The sequence below is a fragment of the Myotis myotis genome, unplaced genomic scaffold, assembly GCF_014108235.1.
Source record: "Myotis myotis isolate mMyoMyo1 unplaced genomic scaffold, mMyoMyo1.p scaffold_m19_p_12, whole genome shotgun sequence".
In the NCBI taxonomy this organism is placed as follows: domain Eukaryota; kingdom Metazoa; phylum Chordata; class Mammalia; order Chiroptera; family Vespertilionidae; genus Myotis; species Myotis myotis.
In genome coordinates this window covers 36,334,267-36,349,113 of record NW_023416316.1, presented here as the reverse complement: position 1 = coordinate 36,349,113, position 14,847 = coordinate 36,334,267, and the positions used below count along the sequence as shown (strand labels likewise).

The 14,847-nt window shown below is 43.0% G+C and overlaps 1 protein-coding gene across 3 annotated transcripts in view; it reads right to left on the bottom strand.

The window, feature by feature from the left end:
• The window catches only part of GNA14 (G protein subunit alpha 14), a 140,311-nt gene that overhangs the window by 91,840 nt on the left and 33,624 nt on the right, over positions 1-14,847 (bottom strand). The window contains exon 1 of one of the 3 annotated variants that reach the window (XM_036330778.1): positions 7,275-7,437. The exons of the other annotated variants lie outside the window; for them this stretch is intronic. The gene's annotated coding sequence lies outside the window, so the exon portion shown is untranslated. Of the gene's footprint in view, positions 1-7,274; positions 7,438-14,847 lie in introns of those variants that run through there. 3 annotated transcript variants of the gene reach the window in all.

The window sequence follows — 14,847 nt, the reverse complement described above, 5'->3', positions numbered from 1 at the left end:
AGATCCACTTTCAGAGAAGATTTGATACAAAAGACTTTGGTTTGGCCTGGCTGGAGTGGCTCAGTTGGTTTGGCGTCATCCTGTGCCCTGAAAGGTTACCAGTTCGATTCCCAGTCGGGGCACATGCCTGGGTTGCGGCTTGATCTCCAGTAGGGAGCAGGAGGCAGCTGATGGATGTTTCACTCTCACATTAATATTTCTCTCTCTCCCCTTCTTTCTTCCTCTCTCTCTAAAAACCAATTTTAATTTTTTTTTAAGACTTTGGTTTGAGTATTGACAGAATCAATTCAATCAGATTCTCTCTTTTAGGAAATGAATGCTTGATGAACTAGGCAGGTCACTAAAGTTGAATCTCAAGTGACAGGAAGCTCCTGTTCCCACAGTTTGGCCGTCACAGATTCCTTAGGCCCCAAGATTCCTGACCCCCAAGAAGAATCAGCCTTGACCCCATATTCATCCCTGTGGCTCCTTGTCATGCTCTCCCATCACCAAATTTCACCTGTTAGTGGATCTCCCACCACTTTAATTCACAGAGGAAGAAGTGCAGGGGACATCTGCACATCTGCACCCCAGACCTTGATGTCCACTGGAACTTTCCACTTGCGAAATATTAAATTCTAACACCTCACTTTCTGACCACAACCTCAGATCATCTTCTTGGAGCTCACCAATACCTTGGGTTCCTTTTGCCCCCATTTCCCTCTAATTATTTTCTTTTCTGGCTTTTTTTTTTTTTTTTTTTTTTTTTTTTTTTTTTACACAGCCTGGATCAGGTGGTTCCATCATTTAAAAAAAAATAATCCACATGGTTCTATCATTTTAATCTCCTTCCACTGACATTTTACTTTCACTTCCCATGTCCAGCCATGGCACCCAAAGCTTCCAACCCTGTGCTGATCCTACTCTACACACAAAAGCCCCAAGAATCAGAAGAAACCTTGAGATGGGTGCTGCTATTCAGTTCTAGTTTACAATTCCAGCGGGCCCTCGGTGCCGTGCTTTCCTCACCTTTGGTCCGTTCCACCTTTGTCACTGCCCACTACAACTTTACCAGCCTTTCCCCCTCCTCCTCAGTTTGCAGGCTCACCCCTCCCCTACTACTTTGCACCCAGTTAAGTATACTCTGATTTAAGGGACACTGTCCACCAGAAATAAATCCAGACTCCTTCGTCACTGTCTTTCTGCCTCTCCTGAGATCCTGTCCATCACCTTCACCTTGCAAGTGGCCAACACTCAACACCAATTCACAGGTCTGTTTTGCATAAGCTATTCTATCTATCTGGATTTCTTTTTATTCTCTCCTGTCCACTAGACAAATATTATTTAACTTTCAAACACAGCCCCCTATGCCTGATCATCTTGGCTGCCTCAAAATTTAATCATTTACTCCACTCTTATCACTTGACACCTCACATATTTCGGTTGTTGCCCCATGTATCTGTGTTGCCAAAATATCTGTCTACAAATTTCTCTCTGCCACAAGACCTTGGGCTCTGGTCTTGCTTATCTCTGATTCTCAGGGCACCAAGTATTACCCAGGAGGTGTCAGAACCACTGCACTGATGGACACCTCCATCTGGTTGGCAGGCCGGGGTTTTCACACCTCGCTCAGCCATGTTAAATCAGGTTCCCCACTGACTTCTGCAGTGCTAGCATCTGAAATCTGTTTTGGTCAAACTGCATATAGCTTTCACAGCAGCACTCATGGGTACAAGACCTAAATGTCTTGGGATATGCAAGAGTTTCATCCCATCTCTAATTGACCAACAAATTAAGAGACAGCAAAGCCTTTGTTTTGTGAATCTGCTCAGGAAATGGAGACCAGGCCTTAAAGACAGAGTTCAGGTTTAGAGGGACAGGAAGAAAGAAAACAATCAAGGGAGGCAAGAACACATTACATTTATGCCTGAAGTCATTAGGCTTTAGCTAAGAAGGCAGATAAGTTGCAGGCAGCTGGGAAATGTGGAAACCTCTGGCAACAGAAAGCCTCATTCAAGGAATCTTACAGTCTGACTGCAGATTCCAAAACAAATGCCTTTTCTATGAGTTCATGAAATGCCAGTAAACTTTTATTTGGGATTTTAATTGCTTTTGTTTTATCTTCTAGTGTCTACAGGGTTATGATGAGATCTCATGATCTCCTCTACATGCCTCCTGCCCTCCCCACAAAATATCCTTAGCTTGCTTTCTTTCTTTCTTTCTTTCTTTCTTTCTTTCTTTCTTTCTTGATGTGTTTATTGATTGAGAGAGAGAGAGAGAGAGAGAGAGAGAGAGAGTAGAAGAGAAATAGAAACATCATAGATTGGCTGCCTCCCTGAGTCCACAACCCAGGCATGTGCCCTGACTGGATATCGAACCGGTGGCCTCTTGGTTCCTGGGTGGATAATCAACCACTGAGCTACACCAGCCGGGCCTGGCTGGCCTGTTCACTAGCACTTCTAAAACTTTTCTGTGCATACAAATATCCTGGGGTTCTTGTTAAAATGAAGATTCTGACTCAGTAGGCCTGAGGCGTGGTCTAGAATTTGCATTTCTATATTTTTAAAAAATATATGTTTTTACTGATTTTAGAGACAGAGGAAGGGAGGGACAGGGAGAGGGAGAGGGAGAGGGAGAGGGAGAGGGAGAGAGAGAGAACATCAATGAGAGAGAAACATCGATCAGCTGCCTCAAGCATGTCCCTACTGGGGATTGAGCTCTCAACCCGAGCATGTGCCCTGGCCAGGAATCAAACTGGCGACCTCTTGGTTCATGGGTCGGCACTCAATCCACTGAGCCACACTGGCTGGGCTGCATTTCCATCTTGCTCCCAGATTATGCCAATGCTGATTTGGGGACTACTTGAGTAGCAAGGCTTTAACCCTCCACCACTGGACCCAAAGTAGGTAATCCAGGGAACAAATGAGATACTCCCTTGATCCGTAAGAAAACAGTATTAAACTTCTACTTATGTTATTTTTATCTAAAAAATTTGAATCTAAACACACATAATTACATTCAGTTAGTCCATCTGTCAGATGGCTTCCCATCAGGTTGTGTGAAAGAAATATGAAAAAGGGTGGAGATAAAACTCTGCAATGCAGAGGGGTTGAGAGACCTACTTGTTCATTCCCATGCAATTTACTACAATAGGCTGAAGTGTGTATGGTACAGAATTTGTGGGACACATTATCCAGTTTCATTGAAACTAACCCTCACAAGTATATAAGAGGCTTAATAATGCCAAAAAGCTGTCAGTTAAAGATAACATTAATAATCTACATCCGCCAACTAAGAGGTTTGTCCAGAAATCCAAAATTATAATGAAGATTATTTGGAATATGGACTTACAGTCATCTTTGTATGATCGTGAGAGTACATTATATCTGGAAATAAGAGCAGAATGTACAGATCATTTTTAAGTAATAATTCCTACCTTGAGGGGCACATAAGCATATATTATTTTATGGATGAGGTTCACAATCCAGGTTTGGAGACCACTGCTCTATACTACCGGCTGGCCTCCCTTGTACCAGGGAATCAACAACCTAGCATCCTTTGGTCAACCCTCTGCCTCCAAGCCACTTAGTCTCCAGTGCTGTGACCTTACCCCTCCCCATCACCACCACCCCCCCCCGCCCCACCCCTCCATTCCAACCAATGTTTCAGTTGCAGGGGCAGCAAGAAAAGCCAGTGATTCCAAACTCAAATGCCTACAACAGTGAAGGAGGGATCAGAAAAATATAGAGAAGAGTGTTTTTAAAAATGATAGACACATGATGATAAGTGGAAACTGACCATAGATCTCAGCACTGAGAATACAATAGGGAGTAATAGAGACTATGGCAGCATGGAGAATGCATGACTTTTTCTTGCTGTTTTTGCCCAGTTGGGGCATGCAGACCCAGAATTGTGATCTTCTAATATTTCAATAAAAACATATCTGGAATTTTACTGGATACCACACAGTATTTAAACATAGGTGCATGCACACACACGCGTGCGCACACACACACACACACACACACACACACACGCTTGAATTTGCCAAGACTCCAAGCCACATTTGGACCATGAGCCACCAGTCTGCTCTCTCCACTGTGTTTAGAGTTAAAACCTTTAACTGAAGCCACATAATCATAATTAAAACAAAGAGAGGCAGGAAATGAAGAGCAAAGTTCATAAGTCATGAAGTCAGAGTCAACAACAAGCTAAATCCTGTGAAGGGGAAGGAAAAGAGAAAGAAATGCATGGGAAAGCAAGATGAAGAGGCCAAGCTAATAAGAACAAAAGAGCAAAGGCAGGGATTCTTGTTTGCTTCCTCCTTTTTTTTCTCCCTGGTGGTCAAGAATTAATCAGTCTTGCTTCTTCAGCATGTGGGCCTACTACGCACAGCCTCAGGAAAGTGATTTATACTCACTAATGTTCCATTTTGTCTGAGCAACAAGACTACTTTTCCCAGCATTCCTTGCAGTAGATATGGATGTGTGAATAAGTTTTAACCCATGGAATGTGATCAAAAGGAATGTGCATAAGCACCAGGCCTGGACCATGAACACACACACACACACACACACACACACACACACACACACACCTGTGCATGCTCAGAATCTCACTCTTTCCTTCATCCTTAACTGCACGAGGAAGCAAAGGTCTAGAGGAAGGTGGAACCATATAATCCAAGAGGCTGAACTCAGCTCTCACCACCACAGACCCCTCTGAATCATGATGTGAGTGAGAAAGAGACTTCTATTTTGTTCACCTACTTTGGTCTTAATCCTCCCCACTTTAAGTATATTTATCACAGCCTGCTTCTTTTTGCCCCAAATCTTTCCTTACTTCAGCTAAACAGCCCATTTTCTTGAATATTACCCCAATGGTATGATTCCAGTCTCCAGGCCTCTGATCTCTGAACATGCCGTTTTGTCTGAATGACTCTCAAGGTGGGGAGCAAAAAATGGAATTTCTTTTCTAGAGTGGGGTATGACTAGTGCAGAACAAAACAGAATGATCACCTCCTTTTTCCCAGATGGTCTGCCTCTACTGATGGAATCTGTGATGTCCAGCCACTAAGCCCCATATGTTTTTTACTGGTGCTTGTCTGCTGCTATATCTTTCCCATCCTATAACTCCAGATTTATCTCTTGGATTGTCAGAGCTTGTAAGTCTAGCACATTAGGTTTATTTTGTTATTCTATGGCATTACCTCCTTAGCATGCCTTGGTGAATTCCTTTTGCTTTTGCCTTTCCATTTGCCCTTCTCTTTTAATTGCATTGCAGTCTCAGTGGTACTAGCAATCAAGGACGTCTGCCGCCTTCTGACCTAGCAACCAAACATTACACAGGCTATATACCAGCCACTCTGCCCTTTTATATAAAAAACACAAGAACTGAAAGCAACTAGGAGAGACACATCTTTTTTAAAATGTCTCACATGAATCATCCATTAATTCCTGCTACCCAGAATCTCAGAGCATCTTTCCCACAACTTGGTTAACATTTCCTTGAATTCTGTGAATCCCTCTCTGCATTTGATTTTTATTACTGCTATAACAAATCAGTGGCTTAAAACAATACAAATTAAGGGTCTAGCATGCAGACTATATAAAGCCAACAAGAATACAAAACCCAATTTTAAAATGGGCAAAGGACTTGAATATACCATTCTACATATAAGATATATACATAAAAATTGATGCTCAACATCATTAGTCATTAGAGAAATGCAAACAGAAACCCACTAGTGAGATACCTACTAGAATAGCTACATTTTTTTAAAAAAGGAAAATAATAAGTATTGACAGGACATGGAGAAATTGGAACCCTTGTATATTGCTGGTGGGACTATAAATGGTTCAGGCACTGAGGAAAACAGCCTGACATTTCATCCAAAAGTTACACAGAGTTACTTCATGATCCAGCAATTTTACTCCTAAGTATATGCTCAAAAGTACTGAAAACAGGTACTCAAATAAGTAATGTATATGCATATGCATAGCAGCACTGTTCACAATAGCCTAAAGGTAGAAACATCCCAAATGCCCATCAATAGATAAATAAACAAACTGTGATATATCCAAACAATAGAATATTATTCAGCCATAAAGAGATATGAAATACTGACATAAGCTACCACATGGATGAACCGTAAAAACAGTATGAAAGCGAAACAAAGCAGATGCAAAAGGTCACATACTGTATTATTCCATTTATATACAATACCCGCCACAGGTTAAATCAGAGAGACAGAACACAGGCTGGTGGTTACCAGTGGTGAATGGATGAGAACCAACTACTTAATAAGTACAAGGTTTCCTTTTGGGGTGATGAAAATATCTTGGCACTAGACAGAGTGACGGTTGCATAGTTTGAGGAATGTATTGAGTTGTTCACTCTAAAGTGGTTAATTTTATGTTTTGTAAATTTCATGTTAATAAACATACACATGCATACACACACAAATTTATTATCTTTCAGTTCTGTAGGTCAGAATCAAGGGATTGACGGGTCTGTACTTCCTCTGGAGTCCTTTAGAGAAGAACTCATACCCTGCCTTTTCCAGCATCTAGTGGCTACTTGCATTCCCTGACCTGTGGCCTCCTTCCACAATGCCATCCCTCTGACCTTTGCTTCTGTCATCACATCTCCTCTGACTGACCCTCCTACCTCCTTCTTATAAGGGCCCTGTGATTACATTGGGCCCACCTGGATAAGCCAGGCTACTCTCCTCATTTCAAGATCCTTAATCCATCTGCAAAGTCCCTTTTGCCATGTAAGGTAATATATTCACAGATTCCGGGGTTTAGGATGTGGACATCTTTGCAAGGTCATTTCTGTCTACCACACCCCAAAGCCCTTTAATGAATTCCTTTTCTTGCTTACATTAGCAATGTCTGCTGCTTGTAACCACAGAATCTCAATCAATAAAATGCTTTACATTTTTCAGCATTTTGAATAAATAGGGACCATGAAAGCAGCAGACCAGATTTTGAGATTTCTTGACATAACAGGAGAATGACTAAGAAGATCTGTGGGAATTTTATGTTTGGCACGTGGTGCTTTCCCAGGAACAAGGAAGCAAAACGAGCAGATGCTTAATACGTGTCTGATGGCTGAATGAATAAAAGGATGAGAACAAAATATGCAAAGTTTAACAAAAGCATTTAACCAGAGGCGGCAGAAGCAAGGGTAAGTTTACACAAAGATGAGCCAGGAAACAAAAAAAGATATTAAATATAAAAACCTAGGCTAGAGTGCTGTTTAGCATTTCCGGCATGAAAGTTGCCACTCACCCTTCCTTATGGGGTGACACCTTCCCACTGTTAAGCCTTCGTCTGAGTCAGAGGTCACCTCGGCCCCAGGAAGTCCTTCTGCTGTCCCCAGACAGAATCAACAGCTTTCTCCCTTCTGCAAATATGTACTGAGTGTTTGCTGGGCTGCTCTGAACTGTTAGAGTCACGGCCAAGTCTTCAAAGGCGGAACATGCTTCATTCAGCCTTCACTTGGCCACCACCTAAAAGTGCCCGGAGCACGGCGGCAAGGTTTGCATGTTAGCCGCATTAAGAAGGAAAAGTGCCAAAAAGGAGAGCTGTTTGTTTTAGACATTAGCATTTAAAGGCATCTTCATTTTTATTCCATTAGTTATGTAGATCCTGCAAAAATATTTGAAAAAACCAAGTGTGGAATCACGGAACCTCTGAGTGCCCCAGGAATCTATTTAGTTCACTAACTTTCAGGACCAGTGTACCAAAACCTGGCACTGGTTTTCACAGGTACATTTCTTGCAAACCCTGCTGGCCTGGTAAGTAAATAATCAATTGTGGGGACAGTCTCACTTTCTGACAGGCCAGCCCACTTCATTTCCTTGAGCCTTTCAGGGCAGAGCGATTTGACTGCCTCTGCCTTAAACAAACTGTTGGTTTAGCCAATTTATTTAACTTTGACCTAGAAATGTTATTCAGGCAAAACGAAGTGAGCTAGGTTTTTATTAGGAAGTCAGGGTTCCTGGAAGAGCAAAGAACATTCTTTGTTCAACATAATCATCTTGGGGTTCAGGCATCACTTGTACTTCATTCTCCAAAGCCATTGTATGAGTCAGCTCGGCCTTTATAGACATGTGTTTGTCGAAAGGGGAGGGGGGTGTTTGTTCGTGCTGGGTGGAGAAAGCATTGAGGATGGCTGGATATTGCTTTTTCCTCCCTGCTGGGGTTATCACCTTTAGTTGGTACACACTGGGTGAACTAGGTTACCTGAAGCAACACACACAGTGGGAGTGGCCTGAGCAAGCAGTCTCTAGGATTTGAATTGTGATCGTCCAAGTTACTGCCTTCAGGACAGAGAACTTAACTACCTAAAATGATGCTGTGCAACATGCATCTTCCATAGTCAGGAAAACATTAAATAAGAGTACAGTTGACCCTTCAACAGTGTCAGGGGTTAGGGGCACTAACCCCTTCCACAGTCAAAATAAAAAATCCACATCTATCTTTTGATTCCCCCATAACTTAATTACAGTCCCTTGGTATGCACAGGGATTGCTTCCAGGATCCCTGCAGATACCAAAATGCAACGTGCTCAAGTCCTTTACATAAAATGACATAAAAGAAAAAAAAAAGAAAATGGCATAGAACAATGCATATAGTTGGCCCTCCACATCTGTGGATTCCCAAACGGGACAGAAAATACTGTTTTTGATCCATGGTTGGTTGAATCCACAGAATCAAAACCCAGGGATATAGAAGGTTGACTGTACGTTTATTGGGGGGAAAATCCACATGTAAACGGACTGGCTGATGTAATGTGAAGATCTGAGTGGTGGGTGCTTGGATGTCGGAGCTGAGGGCAAGGTGCCCGCCTGCACAGTTTGAGCTCTGATCAGGGCCGTCACAATGCATTCTGCAAAGAATCACAATCGCTCTCTGGCCTACAGAGTCTCCTTTTCAGCTGTGCTGTTCAGCTACAAATTGGTAAAGCAGAGGAAAGGGGTGGGGGTAGGGGAGCAAGGCGGGAAATCCAGGTCAAATATGTGCATAGTTTTAAAAGCTTGCTTTAAAGTATTCTTTTTTATTCTTCCCTCCTAGTGAGCAAATGAGAAGGTCTGATAAACTAAAACCACCTTATATTGTACAGTCGTTCAATGTTTAGAAAGTAATTCATAGAATTGCTTCCTTTTTGCCTAATGCCAAGGAATCCAAAAGCCATTCACCAGCAAGGCCTCGTTTGTCAGGAGTTGGGGGAGGGGAAGAGGACATCACTGCCAAGACTAAATAAATTGGAAACAGCTACAGAGATAAGGACATAATTCAGCAGCAACATGTTGGAACAACAGACTCAAAAAGAATCAGAATATAAGAACTTTCCGTTTAGACACTGGGGCAGGCCCAGTCCTCGACTCCAGGCTTGTGTTTTTCTGTTCTTCTAGTCCAAAATAGAGATTATGTCTGCTCTCCTGAACAAGGCAGGTCAGCATTTCAGAAGTGCACCAACACTCCCCAGCCCTCTCTACACTGGCCCAGAGTGGTGGCAGGAAAAGGAAGCTTTCCATGGATCATCTCACTGCTCTGGTGCCCAGCTGGTCCTAAATAGGAGAACTAAAACCAAAGCTCAGTGTGCCTTCCACCCAAAGTTTTGGTGCCCGCGTGTAGGCTGCTGGGTTCTAAAGAACTGAGCTAACATCAGAGCCACAGGACTAGTCAGTCTTGGTGAAATGTCCTCTTTCCTAGTCTCTCAATTTTGAAAAGGGCCCCAGGCTAGGGCCCCATTTCTATAAAAGATGAAAGAAATGAAAGAACTCAAGTGTCATGAGGAACCCTCTTCTGAATTAGAACTGAGTTTGTAACTACTAACCCTTTCTCAGAATGGAGGACACTGGGCTTGACCTTGGCCCTCCCAGCTTTGCTCATGTTTCAAGGATGGTGCCTTCCCCGTGTGAGTGGGAGAGCTGGCTCCCCAAGTCTATGGCCCCTGCCAACAACTCTGTGTCTGCTTGAAGCAAGAAGATACTAATGTGTTATAAAAAAATAAGGAATACTGCCGGCCCTTGGGAAGAGAAAATAAGTGACCAGCATGTTTGCGAGTGTGAGGGATTAAACCAAGCCTTTCTTGCTGCCCCTCTCTCTGCCTGAAATGCCATTTCCCAGAATTTCCACGGCTCTTCACCGCCCAGCACCAACGCCAATTTTTGCAAGAAATCTCTGACTACTTCTGAACCGCTAACCACTTCACACCCTCACTTGGCAGCAGTGCTGCCCTATGGTGTAGCTGTTTACCATGTTTCATGCCCCCGTTGGAATGTTTGCCACTGTTGCCACATCTCTTATATCTGCATTCTCCACACCACTTGGCAAGACCCACGAGTGCATGGCTGATGCTTGATGACTATTTGCTAAATGAACGTCTGGATTTATTCCTTGGCTTTGCTCACCAAGGATTTGAGGAGCTGAATTAATAAATTCCAGATGGGAATGTGCCATCTCTTCCCCAAATGGGCTACCAGAGCTCATGAGCACAGTGGATGATGCCTTCAGTGCTTACTTCTAGCTCTTTATTCATATTAATGATGACACCATCTGTCTAGGGCAGCGGTTCTCAACCTGTGGGTTGGGACCCCTTTAGGGGTCAAACGACCCTTTCACAGGGGTCGCCTAAGACCATCAGAAAACACATATATAATTACATATTGTTTTTGTGATTAATTACTATGCTTTAGTTATGTTCAATTTGGAACAATGAAAATACATCCTGCATATCAGATATTTACATTAGGATTCATAACAGTAGCAAAATTACAGTTATGAAGTAGCAATGAAAATAATTCTATGGTTGGGGGTCACCACAACATGAGGAACTGTATTAAAGGGTCGCGGCATTAGGAAGGTTGAGAACCACTAATCTAGGGCTTTCCATGTCCACCATGCTCAATACAATACAAACACACACACACACACACACACACACACACACACACACGGAGTAACTAGCTGCTATATAACTTCTCTGAGCCTGAGACCACAAGGCTTGGAAAGGGCAGCAGGATGATTTGGCCTCAGAGCTCCTGCTTTTATCCAGCCCAGCATATTAATCCCTTCCAAACTGTGGTTCCTAAAGCAAGATGCCGACCGTGTGGTTATAAGACACTGCTTCTCACTGACGTTTCGCTTCCTGCTGCTCTCAGCTCACCCACTCTATCGCTTGACAGGCGTTGAGTGTGATAAAGTAAATCTGGACAGTGCCACGGACAGGAAATGCATTTTGCTGTGGCAAAATCCAAATTGCAACCATTTTGTCAAGAGAAAGATAGGAAAGAAGCACTCAGGGCTTTTAGGGATGTGTTAGAAAGACAAGCGTCTCTTCGTGGAGCGGGCTGAGTGTTGTTTTTTAAACAAAGACAAGCTATGAGTCCTTTGGAAGATTGCCCGAGAGGCTGTGTTTATCTCCCGGACAGGGAGGATGGAAGCAGCACACAGGGGCTCCCTCAGACCTGCAGGGAGGGAGCTGTTACCTCCCCTGCGGGCCAAGTGCACTGCGTGAAAATAGCACCACCAATGCTTCTGAGCAGGAAAATGCAAAGCCACTCCATGCTCCTCTGCGCTACAACACGCTGCTCTTCGAATGCCAAGTACACCAGCTCATCGTAGAGGCTGTCACTGACATCGAGTATAAACCTACACGTCAGGACTGATGAAAAGATGCTTTCTTATAGATTCAAATGAAGCATGTTCATTAAGCTGGTCATAGAAACCTTGAATAGGTAATGGTATTTTTCATTCATTTCTTTCTTTCTGGCCAAAGAGACTTGTAGTATAGAACACAGTATGCACAACTCTATTTGTTGACTCTTTTCACCTCCGTTAGAAATGAAGACCTGACTGGGAAATGGTACAGGCTCCCTTTTAACCAAGGCTCTGGCTTTCCCCTCTGTGTCTTCCCCACAGTGTCCCATAACGCATGCCTGTGATGCACGAGGGAGTAAATGCTCTTTGGGATACACTTTGAGGTGGGAACATCAGGGGAAAGAAATAGACAGACATTAAGCTGATCCCAAAGTATTCCAAAGGGGGGAGAAAAGAAGCTTGGTCATTTTGCTATCTCACTTCGAGTTTTGACTGGAAGCCTGGTTGAAGTTATTGAAGGGTGATCTTAGAGCTACAAGCAGCACTTCAGACAAACAACGTTCCTTAGGGCCTCATTCGACCCTCAGAACTGCCCTGACAAGCCCAACACGGTGCCCATATTGTAAACACGCCTTTTTGTACCACGGAAGACCCTTTTGGTCTCACGCCTGAACTTCTCTGGAGAACTGATAAACACGTTTTGCAGAAATGGCTGTAACTAAGTGGCCTTGAATGGGCAGTGTAAATTTAAAGACAAAACTGAGCTGTGAAAACTAAAACAGCATCGTGCCCAACACGTCAACGACCTTGATAAACAGCCTCTGCCTCAGGTCAAGATTCTTTCCTGGAACCATCTTCTTCAATAAGTTTTTAAAATATTGGTCTTGCTTAGTGCTCTATCCTCAGTGACCTTCTCAGTAGAAAATACAGAAAAATAAGATACTTGATAACATGCTCCCTTTTTACTTTCTCCAACAAATTTTGTAACTAAAGAAACTTTTTTTTTGATCGTATGTCACCTCTTTCCTTTTGCTTGAATTGAAAGCTGGCTTAGCCCAGTTAGTCATTTGGGGTTAATTTGGCAATATTTCATGGGGTTAGGCAGAGAACTCTGTTGCTTATGGGGACTCCACCATCTCACAAGTTTGGAACTGATACATGTATACTCCTGACTGAGTCATCTTTGTATCCTTGTACCCTATGACGGGATGGGGCATGCCAGACAAACATTTCTCAGTTGAATGGACAAACTGAAATCCTACTCATCATTCGAGATCCATCACAAAATCTGCTCCCATAAAGACTTCTCCAGTCCCCAAAGACTGCGGTCATTTCTGACCCCTTGTGCAGTTCATTATTTATATCTTTATCTCCCTAATTATTAGAGTGTATGCTACCCCCATAGACAGTGCTTTCTGTTCAGTTACACTACTGAATAAACAAAAGCTGTACATTTGTCTCAAATCCATCAAATCCCATTGCTTCTGAGACTCAAATAAAAACAAGGACTGGAGGGCGAGGGGTGGGGGGGGAACCACTCTTTCTATTGTATTCAACCATGCATTGAATACAAATTACCAACTGGGCTCCCTTCTGGCTGTCTTCTCTTTGATCAGCAGCCTGAAGGAGTAGTCTCTGGGAGTCCCTCTTTAAGTGGAAAAGGCCATGGTGGGTACAAAGTCTGAATGACCAGTTCAGCACCATGATTCATTGTTTACTAGCGAGATTCCTATTCATGTCTAAATAATAAAGCATGAGCCAGGGATATAAAAATGACTAACACTGCCTCTGACCCCCACAGGATCTCCCACGAGGGGAGACTGATGTGTAAATACTTATTAAGCAGTGTAAGGTATATGAAAATAGATGAACACACACAGTACTACAACTTCTCAGAGAAGGAAATAACTAACAGTTAAGCGTGTCAGGGGTTTGTCAGAGTAATCAATATTAGAGTTAAGCCTAACGTGCATCAAATTTTCACCAGACATAAAGTCAGGAAACAGTATTCTGGACAATGAAATCAGCACTGGCATTACATTACATGCCTAGAACAACCGCTGCTGTTAACATCTTGGTTTGAATTTATTCATTGCAAAATTAGGTCATTCCGTAAAATGAAGGCCCTGGAAGAAAAAGCCACACAACAGAGAAGCTTTAAGTAGGGTGGATAGGGAGGAGAAAGGCCAGTCCCCGGTGCCACAATACCAAAGGCCCCTGTAAGTGCGGGCAGGTCACACCCCACACAGAGGCTGGTAAGCCAGGGCTGCATCTGGCCAGGGATTTGCTCTGAGAGGTAACCCTTTCCCAATTCACAGGAAGGCACCAGGTAGGCTAAAGGTAGCTCTATTAGTAAACAAAATTTGATCACCATGAAGAAAACAGAGGTGAGTGGAACAAATGCCACTCACCAGCTTTGTGATTTAGATAAACTTGGCCCTGAGGACACAGCATCTGCTTACAGGGAGGAGCCTGCTGTGGTCTATTTTCTGCAATGGGTTGATCAAGTTCAGGTGTATTGGTCAAGTGTGCGCTGGGCCATGAGCTGACAGCATCACCTGGCCTCCTTCAGTCTAAGGCAGTGGTCGGCAAACTCATTAGTCAACAGAGCCAAATATCAACAGTACAACGATTGAAATTTCTTTTGAGAACCAAATTTTTTAAACTTAAACTATATAGGTAGGTACATTGTTATTAACTTAATTAGGGTACTCCTAAGGCTTAGGAAGAGCCACACTCAAGGGGCCAAAGAGCCGCATGTTGCTCGAGAGCCGCAGTTTGCTGACCACGGGTCTAAGGCATTTCTCCTGGTGAAACATCCCTTCCATCCACCATAATACCATGTAACACCAAGGTTTAAAACATGGTGGTTAGAGACAGAAATGAAGAAAATTACATTTAAAAAACTAGCCAAACAAAAAACTGTATGTGTAGCATCATAAAGTATCTCAATTTCTAATGTGAAGTAACACTTCTCTTTCCATTTTAATTAAGATTCAACTATAAATAGTCATGATGTCCTTGTTTGGGGGCCTTTTCTCAGCTGTCTAGTTTTTTAAAAAGCATTGGAGATTCCGTTCAGATTTTATGATGATGTCCAAACACTGTACCCACCTAACAGAGTAAAAGGGCAGAGGACAGCTGAAGCACCTCCCTTTACATCCTTGCATTTCAAAGCAGTGAAATGTAATGATGGTCAAGTCCCTATCCTGACAACAACAAAAGAGCTCAAACATTCTTTTTTTTTTTTAAA